The sequence below is a fragment of the Acomys russatus genome, chromosome 25 (assembly GCF_903995435.1).
Source record: "Acomys russatus chromosome 25, mAcoRus1.1, whole genome shotgun sequence".
Taxonomy (NCBI): Eukaryota; Metazoa; Chordata; class Mammalia; order Rodentia; family Muridae; genus Acomys; species Acomys russatus.
The window spans coordinates 23,683,144-23,695,668 of NC_067161.1; positions in this window are offsets into that span (position 1 = coordinate 23,683,144).

The window sequence follows — 12,525 nt, forward strand, 5'->3', positions numbered from 1 at the left end:
ATAATAAACCTATGATATGATGATATCTGCATAATATGAGAGACATGTTATGAATATATAATTAATAACAAGATAAATTACAGAGCATACAGAAATAAATAAATGAACGAAGGAAGGGAGGAAGGAAAGAAGGAAGCCTTTAATAAGCCAGGAAAAGCTTGAATAAGTCTTCTGCGGTGCAGGTGAAGTCCATGTGAGCTCATGATCTGAGGACTGTGAGACTGCTTCATTTGTACGCTCCTGAATTTCTTTGGGATGAGAACCACCATGTAACAGATTGATGGGGCACCCCATTCCCACTCTAAGGCTTAGAGAAGAAATACCTTCTCCTACCAAGAGAAGAAAGGGAAGGAGAGGCTTATCTGGATAAGGATGAGAAAAGATTGTCAATTTTTTGACTCTGAGAGACATTTTAAATTGTACCATCTTTACTTGAACCGTGCCTTGGTTAGCAGGCACAGAGCTGCAACAGGATACACTGGCTGTGGCTCTGCCTTTTCTCTGGTATCTATGCACTTTTTTTTTTTTTTTTATGAAAGCTTGGGTAAGTTTAGTCTGAGTGCGTTGTTTGAATAACAGTATCTCAAATGGCAGTGCTGTTTCATAGAGGGTGGAAGGATTAAATCACAGACTTTTATTTCCCTTTAAGGATTCTGACCTTACTAACCATGTTCTGCTACAGTAATATTCTGTCTTTCACAAATTATTGACCCATGATGAATTCTATTCTTTTGGGACAATGTCCAGCTATATTTACTTTGAACGCAATAGAATGAAAGAGCTTCCTTTCCCAAATTCATTGTTGTTTCTAAAGGATATCATAATATTAATGTAGAGAGTTATACAGAATGAAAGGAAAATGACAAAAGATGTTACTCTGAGGTTTCTTTTGAGGTGAAAATAAAGTGATTGTATTTCAAGTTAATTAGAAACCCATATACTATGAAATGAGCATGTAGATGTTCCTACTACCAAACTGTCATGTCCCTTACTTCTAGGTGACCACCCTTTAATAATATTTATTTCCACTAATTTTATATTATATCTGTTAAAAAGTTGTGTGCCATATGCCTTAATTTGTATGTATTCATTTTGTAGTTTATAGATTTAAATTTTACTTATTTATTTACTTATCCAAAAAATGTTGTTAAGGACTAGCCTATCCTGTGTCAGGTGGAAAGTTGGGGATACAGGAGTGAAAACACAACATAAGGGGTTCCTTCTAACTTCAACACTTAAGAGCTGACTGGGAGAGGGAAAACCGTACACGCTCCATGGTACACACCTGCTATTCAAAGGATCTGGTTTTGAGAATGTTCATCTCCTCCAGCACACTTTGTTTGTAAAGAGAGAAAGGTAAGCCTATTCCACTGGAAAATAACTGTCCAATTTAGGATAAGAATAATCACTCTTATCTGCAATGCTCCATTATTTAGATCACTACTGAATTGTTGTCCAAACTTTAAAGCTTATAGAAGCTTAAAAGACATTGTATCCCCGCCCCATCAATTATTCCAGCTCAACATAATTTTTACTGTATTGGTTTTTCAGTGACATAGGTGGACTATCTTAAACTTCTGACTCTTTCTTGATCAATTTGGATTTTATGAACGAGATTTATATAACAGTCTAAATCATTCATCACTCTCCGAGATTCTCATACCTTTTAAATCTCTTGCACTGCTACCATAAGGCTCAGCAAAGTCAGCAAAGTCATTAAATCCCCACACCTGTTCTCAGGTCTCTGTGGAGTTAATAATTTTCTCAACTAATGTGTAAACAGTTCTGTACAACTGGTGTGTCAAACACCATCTCTAGGTACTCATCTGTCTCAGCTGATGCCTATTCCAATTGTGTTATCTACTTCCTGATATCCATGGGACCGTAACCAGACATAACTAAGCATGATTCATAACTCCTATGAGCCAGTACATATGGGAATAATTTTTTGGTACATAGAGTAATGACCTCTCAAATGAGTCTGTGATTCAATCCCTGGTATTTATGTGTATTATGTTACATGAGCTAATGTAATTAAATTTACATATGATATTTAATTGCTAGGTTGTATAAGTTACTGTGGGTAATTCTTTTGTGATCCAGGTGACGCTAGCATGATTACAAAGTATGTTTAATGAGGAAAAGAGATTATAAATATGAGATTCTTAGAGAGACAGAACCACAGAAGTAAAACTGGCACACACCTTTAATCCCAGCACTCGAGAGGCAGGTGGACCCCTGTGAGTTAAGTTTGAGTCCAGACTGGTCACAGAGTGAGTCCAGGACAGCCAAGTCTATGGAGAGAAACCCTGTCTCAATAAACCAAAAAAAAAAAAAAAAAAAAAAAAAAAAAGAAAAAAGAAAGGGATACAATCACAAACCACGGCCTATGAGTAAGTTAGCACCCCTGGAGAGGAGTACAGCTCTGCTTATGTCCTGAAAATAGGCCAATGAGAGCAAGCCAAACATCAATCTATTGAACTGTGATATAATATTGGTTAAATATAGGGTAATCTGTTACAAGAAACTTTTCAACGCCCAGATACATTCTGTAGATTCTTTGATATCGGGGATTTATTATAAAGCTCTGTTATTATCACAACTTCTCAGACTAGAGTTTACAGAGAGAATTTAGTGGGTTTTTTTTTTGGGGGGGGCGTTGGGAGGCTAGTGAGTGGATGGAAGCCTTGCCGTGGGAAAGGACAATGTAAGTGCCGTGATCTCGTGAACAGATGGTATGGAGTGGGCATGGTTTCTATTCACGAGAGAAGTAAGGCACAGAGCTGACATTCACCTGAAATCCAGCAAAGAGTGAGATGAGGTCACGTCCGGTGAGAGCAAACCAGGCACATGTGATAAGAGGACAAAGCAGAGCAGGCAGGGAGAATGATTCAGAATCAAGCTACAGGATAAAAAAGGGAACGTCTTTGAAATTGATAGTTCATTGCTAGAACAGCCACAGATGCAGCTCTTCTACCCACAGTATGTGCTCTTCTTATGAAAGTGGTGGTCAAGCTGATTCATTTTCACTGAAAAATCAACTCCAGATTCTCTGGACTGTATGAGATTGTTTTGTTACATCTAGTGTGTTAGTAGACAATTTTTATTATTTATTTTTATTTTTTTTATTAATTTATTCTTGTTACATCTCAATGTTTATCCCATCCCTTGTATCCTCCCATTCCTCCCCCCCCCCCCATTTTCCCATTATTCCCTTCCCCTATGACTGTTCCTGAGGGGGATTACCTCCCCCTGTATATGCTCATAGGGTATCAAGTCTCTTCTTGGCAACCTGCTGTCCTTCCTCTGAGTGCCACCAGGTCTCCCCCTCCAGGGGACATGGTCAAATGTGAGGCACCAGAGTACGTGAGAAAGTCATATCCCACTCTCCACTCAACTGTGGAGAATGTTCTGACCATTGGCTAGATCTGGGAAGGGGTTTAAAGTTTACCGCCTGTATTGTCCTTGGCTGGTGCCTTAGTTTGAGCGGGACCCCTGGGCCCAAATCTGCCTATCATAATGTTCAACTTGTAGGCTTCTAGGACCCTCTGGATCCTTTTATTTTGCTATTCTCCCATGCAGTAGACAATTTTTAATTGATCCTTTTTATGATAGGCCAGACTATTTCTGGAGCATTTATAATCTATTTGTATCTAATTTCCTTACTTGTAAAATACCTACCTTACAGTTACAAAGGAAACAAAAATCATAAGTAGCTACCATCCAGTAAACATCCATAAGTGTTAGGTCATAATTAAAATAATAATTACACAATACTTACCAACTTAGGAAGACAAGCTATGATTTTTTTAAACCACACTCATATTTATCTATTGAACCTAAAATGTATATTCCCCATGTTCCCACAGTTCTAAAATTGGCTGACTCTGAGTTCCACCCCATTACAGCTCTGTGGAGCATTTCATTCAATATTACAGAAAGATGAGTTAATTTTAATAGTTACAGCTGGGTGTTTATTAAGTGAAATCCTTTCATCAGCTGGAACAGACATTTCAAACACATGGTAATGTGCGGTTGCTTGTAGTTTAAAAGTCCAGTTACATTTCAGTAACAACTAATGAAACTCAGTGGTCATCAAAATAAACAAAGGGAGAGATGAAAGTGAAGAGGAGCTACTTATAAAGAGAAGGGAATTAACTGTAGGAGAAAGACCAAAGAGGCTAATGAGAGTGGGTAAATGTGAATAAAATGTATTATGTATATTTTTAAAACATCAAAATAAAACCCATTATTTTGTATAATTGACAGACACTGATAAAAACACTTAAGAAAGAATTAGAATTCAGTAAACAATGTATAAACCCTGTAGGGTTCCTCTTTTTGGAAGTATAAATTGGTTCACTGCTTTGTTTTGATATCTCTCTCTAACGTATTGTACCTTAATTTGCAATGGAAAATAAGGGAAAACAATGGATGAAGTAAGATCACCAGGTTACCTCTTAAGCCAACCATTTCCCCTTATGACTGCTCTGAAGGCTTCCAGACCTCTGTATCAGATGGGCCTGTTATACATAATTTGACTCTTGAGATAGTTTCTGCTGGAACAAGAAAATAATGAAGAACAAAATACAAGTGCTCCAGCATTAAATCTCACTAATTTATATGTCTGGATGGATTTTTAAGGTGTATGTTTTGTGCCTCAAGGAACTGATGGAGAACCTAAAGAGGTTTGATTGTGTGTTGTCCTTTTAATCTATATGATAAGGCCAAAATAATACTGCTATTCTGTTACTGCTCTGGTCTGTGGTGGATAAAACATTTCTATAACTCAAGCTTATTCATTTGCTTATTCAATTAATGGGTTGAAACATACACTTGCTCATGCTCTACAATCATGATTTTGCTATGTCTGCATATAGAAAATCAGTTAATTATTCACTATTTCTATTTAGATCAACTTCATAGTTTATTAAATAAATGTGTTTTACAATGCAGTGCATTTTCTCTAAATAGAAAATGTATACCATAAGCACATACCCAAACAAAAGTATCATTGTTTTTGTTCAGAAATTCTGCCAGCAAATCTGTTGGCTTCTTGAAGATTCTATGATACCAACTCTGCTCTCTTATTTGATATTATAGATGGAGATGATATGGGATAAAAAGATTGCATATAAGAGTATCACATTATTTACTTAATATAATGATAATACTGATAATTTCAATATTACAAATCCAAGTGTTGGCATCAAAGAGGTGAGAAATTTAAAACTTAAAATCATTAAGGAACCTGAAATAGAAAGAAAATTTTAGGTTAATTAGCTCATAGATTGTTATATAAAAGAACCAACAACTAAGGATCATACAGACAGATGATGGGAGTTAAATTTAAATTTTGCATAATTTTTTCAAGGAAATATGTAAAGATCCCCAATGCAGCAAGGAAGAATTGGGAGTATGTAGTGCCTAGGAAGCTTCAGAAAATAAAATTCCCCCAAAGATGTATGAAACGTTAAAATATCATCTTGTATATTAGAGATGCTCTATTTGTGAATCAAAAAGGTATGGTTTAGTACATGAGTATATGCTCACTGCACCACAATAGACTCTGAGGTTAACTGTTTACAATATGAAGTTCACTGATCACACTGACAGCAGTGCTTAAAAGGGAGGTCTGAGGGCAATGCAGTGATCACAAAAGATTAGAACAGATAGATAAAGAGACACTGGGAATTCAAAATGTTCAGAAAGATTTTACATGTACAATAATGACGTTGGAGTGAAAGATGGAGTCAAATACTACTCCTCTATTAAAAACAAGGAATTCCCGAAATTTGTGGACAAATGGATTGAGCTAGAAATGATCATAATGAGTGAGTTAACCCAGAAGCAGAAAGAGTCAAATGGTATATACTCACTTATATCTGCATATTAGCCCAAGGGGCATGTCCCACGAAAGCCTTCACTTACCAGGAAACTGGGACAGAGGGGAGGACATCCTATTGGGACTCTAGATGAGAGAAGCATGGGAGAATAGCAAAGTAGAAGGATCCAGAGGGTCCTAGAAACCTACAAGTAGAACAATATGATAGGCAGATTTGGGCCCACGGGTCCCGCTCAAACTAAGGCACCAGCCAAGGACAATACAGGCGGCAAACTTTAAACCCCTACCCAGATCTAGCCAATGGTCAGAACATTCTCCACAGTTGAGTGGAGAGTGGGATATGACTTTCTCACGTACTTTTGTGCCTCACATTTGACTATGTCCCCTGGAGGGGGAGACGTGGTGGCACTCAGAGGAAGGACAGCAGGTTACCAAGAAGAGACTTGATATCCTATGAGCATATACAGGGAGAGGTAATCCCCCTCAGGAACAGTCATAGGGGAGGGGAATAAGAAGAAAATGGGAGGGAGGGAAGAACGGGAGGATACAAGGGATGGGATAACCATTGAGATGTAACAAGAATAAATTAATAAAAAATTTTTTAAAAGAAAAAAGAAAAATGGAGTCAAGAGAAAGTTTTCCTTTTTAGGGCAACGGAAGTCACAATGTATGTGCAAGCTGAGCAGGTACATCTAGAAGAGAAAGACGTTTTGGTGATAAGAATGAAATCTCCTGTATTGTCCTTGGCTGGTGCCTTAGTTTGAGCGGGACCCCTGGGCCCAAATCTGCGTATCATAATGTTCTACTTGTAGGTTTCTAGGACCCTCTGGATCCTTCTACTTTGCTATTCTTCCATGCTTCTCTCATCTAGAGTCCCAATAGGATGTCCTTCCCTCTGTGAATAAGGGGAAAATGGGAGGGAGGGAAGAATGGGAGGATACAAGTGATGGGATAACCATTGAGATGTAACAAGAATAAATGAATAAAAAATAAAAAAAAAAAAGAGTGAAATCTCTAGGCTAAACCTAGGTTCTTACAGCACAATTGGAAAGAGTGTGTATAAAGTAAAGCACATCTAAAGTAGAAATGGGAAAAATGGGGAGTGCTGGGCCCATTCTGCCTCATTTTCATGATCCAAAGCCTCCTTTATTTGGCAGAATTACATGGATTCACTTTGTGTTCTCCACAACTTAACCTTTCATCCAAAGGGCAGATCTTTGCTGTTTTTGTTGTAGTATCCTAGAACCTTATTCATGAACAATAGGTCATATGACAGACTTCTTCTATTCTGGTAGCAATGAAAGACACAATATATTTAGTACTTAAAGCAGATGAGTCTTTTTATTTTCCATTTCTAAATCAAACTCCAGTGGTTCATGTTAGTATCAACATGTTATGAACTCATCTGCATTTTAAAACTTAGCTCTACTGTTTGGTCTTTGACCTGACTTCTGTGACTCTTTCCTTACTTGGTTAAGTCCTTCTCTGCTTTTGCTTCTGGTCCATTTACTAAATATTTTATGATATCAAGCTTTGAACACGACTGTAAATAGTTTATCTGATCTCCTCATTGGAGAAAACTCAATTTTGTGTTGTGGCCTCTAAAAGATCATATTGTATATTAAAGGTGATGAATTTGTGGGAAATGTAATACTTAATACATGAGTGTATGCTTGCTAAACCACAATACTCTTATCATCATTTAAATTGATATCATTTCCAGTCCGTAAGTAGTAAAAATGGTGATTCTGTTTGCTATTAAAATTAAATGGAATTGAGATGAAAGAAAGAGAACTAGATGACCTAATGGTTAAGTACATTTGCTGCTGCTCTTGGAGGAAACTAAAATTTGGAACCTAGCATCCACATTTGGCTACTCAAAGCTGTCTATAACTCCAACTCCAGGGGATCTTCTGTATTCTGTTACTATCTGCACTCATACAAATACAAACACACACACACACACACACACACACACACACACACACACACACATAGACACACACACTTAAACATAGTAAAATAAATCTTTAAAGATGAGAGCCATTTCTCAGTAGAATGAAGTAGAGCATGTGCATTATTAATTACTGTCACAGATACAAGTGGTCTCAGTATCTTCCTACTTGGACATTTATAATGAATAGTCATTGATAGTTACATGTTTTCCCCTTTCAGTGTGGTCCATTTCTTTTTAAAAACAAGAATCTCAGAGTGTGCTCATTTTAACAGTCTATATTCTAATCAACTTTACTTCTTTTCATTTCACTGAATCACACATTTGACAAATAATGGCTATCACTCTGCACTATAGTGGAATAATTGTATGAACTCTGGGCTCAATGTCTATTAACAAATGGTGTTGTCTGTTAACCAATGACTATTAATTAATGATTTAGTTAATGCCTATTAACTAATGATTACAGTTCAGAAAATAAACTGAGACACTGAGGCAGAAATACTAGAAAAGCAAGTGAGTTCCATTTTGTTTGTCAACTTAATTGCATTGATAGAGAACTGTTGATTCAGATCTGTTGGACAGCTTCAAGTTCTGTGAAAAAATCCGTTGAGACAATTTGCCTACTATATTGTACAACTCATTTGTTCTTTCAATTCTTCAATGAATTAAATTCTGAAGCTTTCTTCTCTTACGGTAATACTGTATGCTATAGTCTTTGCTATGTTTGCAAATTCCTTATTTTCATGACTTGGTTTAGATGTTATCTGCTTATCAATAAGTTATCTGAAATATTCTTTTCTCCTTATCTACTCTTTTTGCATCACAATCACCATGTTTTTCAAAAGTTCTAGAACAAACAAAGACTGACATTTAAGGGAGCATTACCTGACACAGTATAGGAGATATACTTTGCAATTCAAAACCAGAAAGTAGTAAAGAGCCTAAAAATATTGTGTCAATTCTCTGGAAACTGGCAGGATTTGTATACACACACACACACACACACACACACACACACACACACATACACACATGCATGTGGAGATCCATATATGTTCTCCTGAGAAACCTGGAGTGAATTTTAAAAGAGACCTCCAATGTCACAGATTGTAGTGCTTTGGATTCTGAGCTGTAGTACTTTAGTTAGACACTTCCCTCTAGTTCTCTGTTCCAGAAGAAAAGTTTGTTTCTTTAGTAACAAAAGTTGGAAATTTTAGATACTTGTGTTTGAAGCTTTAGACATATGTGTTTGAAATCAACCAACCTATGTATTTAAGAACTGCTTTCAAAGGATTTCAAGGAAAGAGTCCATTTTTAAGTATTGACTTATTCATGCTACTGAGTATTTTGCAATGGTTGTGAAATTCAAGAAGACAACGTGGTTTCTGAAGATGGCAGCCTCCTTCTGCTTTTCTTTTACTTTATATATTCATCCTACATCCTGATCATAACTTGCTCTACAATCACTGAGGTCTTGATACCCTGACACTGTGGACACGCCACCATCTCAGATCACCCCTGACCCTCTGTTTCTATAGGTGTTATTTCCAGAGGATGAAACACTTTCTACTGAAAAATTACAGTTACACTGAAAGTGAAGTAATAAATTACTTTTATTCAGTGGAGATAAATTTACATCGAGTTCCACAATACTGATAAATGCCTGATTAAGCTATAATAGCACACAGTAGAAAAGGAAATAATCCAAGATTAATCATCATCCAAAGATCCAGACTGAGATTTATTTTATACCAATGCTCAGTTTTAAGTGAATTGTTCTGAATTGCTTGAAATTTTATCTGAAGTAGGAGAGGAAACAAGTGATTTGCTTAATGCCCAGATAACTATATGTATTGTTTCTCATGTATAGTGATTGAGCTTACTCTGATTAGAAAAACATTTTATAATTTAAAATTATATTTATTGCCTTGCCAATGACTGACTGTATAACACCAAGAACCCTAGAGTCTTTATATTTAAGCCCAGGTAACAACATGATTGTATGTTGTGTGAGAATCACTCATGGTCTGTGAGTTTACCTTCAACCCTTTAAAGACTAGGGTAGAAAGAATGAACAACAAACCTCTGAATTTTTTTCTACCAACTAAAAAGAAAAAATAAGAAATGGCTTTTGCAAGTCTAAGCTCAAATATATGCCAAGACAATTTTGCCAGAAAAATCAAGGGTTATTCCATACAATAAAGAATGCCTTCACCCCCAAGTAAAGCCATACTTTTTCCAAATATTATTTTTATAAGTTACTTGACAGAAGTCACTATTGCAAGTGTATTTAGTTATTCCAAGTCTCTTGAAATAGACAAAGTCTCTCAGAAATTAATTCATTATAACTTTTCAGCCTAATATTGCTATTTGGTCAATTTATTACTGTGCAGGAATGAGTGGGAATGCCACCAAGATATTAATGTATTTTACCTTGCAGAATCCCGTTTTTCTAAATACTCACAGGAGACACAAAGCAAGCTTAACCTATCTTAAAGGTACTTGTCTCCTATGTGATGTGATTATTATTTAAATAGATATTTGCACTACCTACTTACTGTGAATGTAGTCCTGGTCCTCTGGCTATATAGAAGATTTAAGGAATGGGGCCTCAACTAGAAAAATGACATTTACATGTAACAGATACCTAACAACATCCGTAACAACTGTATAAGCCATCAACTAGAAACTTTATCTTACTTCTGCATATAATTTAATAAATGTTTCCCTAAGAAATATACAAAACATTCAGATACTACTTTTTTCTATATGCATTTTTTTAAAACTGGGAAATAAATGCATATATTCAATGATATTAGAGTAGTTCAATAATTAAATATATTAACTTAGATTAATTGTATTAATATACTTACATAATCTACATGTCATATAAATAAATAAATAATTGACAAAATTCTCAACTAATATTTTTCCTTTATATACACATTTAAAAAAATGAGATATAAACACATATATTCAATAATATTAATTATAGTAGTTCAGTAAAACTGAGACTATATTCATATGCTTATATATTTATATGTTATATATTATATAATTGACATGCATTAAATGTTTGGATTAAATACTAAGTATGTAATGTTAACCATTAAAAATTAACTCATTTTTATTAGTGATGTCTACATATAAATAAGTGTGAATAATTTACAGCATGTAAAATTTTGTAAACAAATATTATATTGTCCAAAAGAATATAGTTTATCCATACATAGAATAAGAATACAGATATACACATAATGGCATATGTAAATATTTATAACCTGCACTTGCATTTATAATCATATTAGCATAAATTATGCAAATGTTATTGAGCACGTAAGTGTGTAATACATATATATTGATTTTTCCGCTTCAAGCAGAACTTTACCACTACACTCACCACACTCCCTTCTATTTTTATTGCCTTTCATGAAAACTCAATTTCTATTACTGTTATAGCAAATTTCCCTCATCCAAGTGGTCATTTATACTTTAAATAAATTTAATATATTTCCTGTTTCTAATCTCTCACCTTCTGATACATGTTTTTGTTGAGGCAAAGCCTTTTATGTATCAAATATGTAGCTGTTCCTATGTAGTTCTCTCAAATAATTCCTGTTAATATATCTGTTGCGCATTCACAATTCTGCTCTTTTGAGAGAAATTCGAATGTTATCCAACTAAAACAATTTTAAGAACTAAGTACATGACTTTTCTCACAACAAAATATTTTCATCACATCTGTTTCAATTTCCTCTTCCATAGTCCCCACCATGAAAATACAGTCCACCTATGTGATGCTAACATCTCTCTGTGACAAGTAGATTCTTGGTAGAGAAATTTACTTTAATGTGTAAGTCTTGGCTATCTACATATAGAAGTATTAGTCTGTCTACAGAGCCTGAGGAAGTGGATAGATGCCTCTGACTGCTAATCTAAGGAAGAAAGTACAGCCACCTGTGTCTTTGTGGAGAGTTTGTGAACTGTGGATTTAATGAATAATTAGCATGAAGCAGCCCTTAGAGCTAACTTGACAGATATCTACTAAAACTAGCTTAACTAACACTCATAATCACTGAATCTTAGGACTAACTTCTGTATCATTAAGCTCCAGTAATCTTTGGCAGTCAGCATGTATTCCCCACCTCAGTGTCATTTCTTGTCACTTCAAAAATTATTAACATGTACATTTTATAAGGACTGTCCATGAGAATTAATTCTCAGGTGCATAAGACATCATCAAAAACAAAAACAAAATAGGAAATAGAAATAGTCAGATTATAACAATTATGACCTTATATTCATTAATAGGAAAATCCAGCATACATTCAGCAAGGAAGTCAGAATTAACAACTAAAATTAGTGCTTTAAGCTTGTGCTATAGTAAGTGCTTAACATGTGTAAAGGCCTTGGTTTCAGAGCTTAGCACAAACATAAATTAAAAAAAAAAGTAGGACTGGAGATATGGCTCAGTGGTTAAGGGCATTGACTGCTCTTCCAGAGGTCCTGAGTTCAATTCCTAGCAACCACATGGTGGCTCATAACCATCTATAAGGTAATCTTATGCCCTCTTCTGACCTGCATGTGTGCATGCAGGTAGAGCATTGTATACATAATAATAAATAACTTTTGGGCTGGAGAGATGGCTCAGAGGTTAAGAGCACTCTGCTCTTCCAGAGGTCCTGAGTTCAATTCCCAGGAACCACATGGTGGCTCACAACCA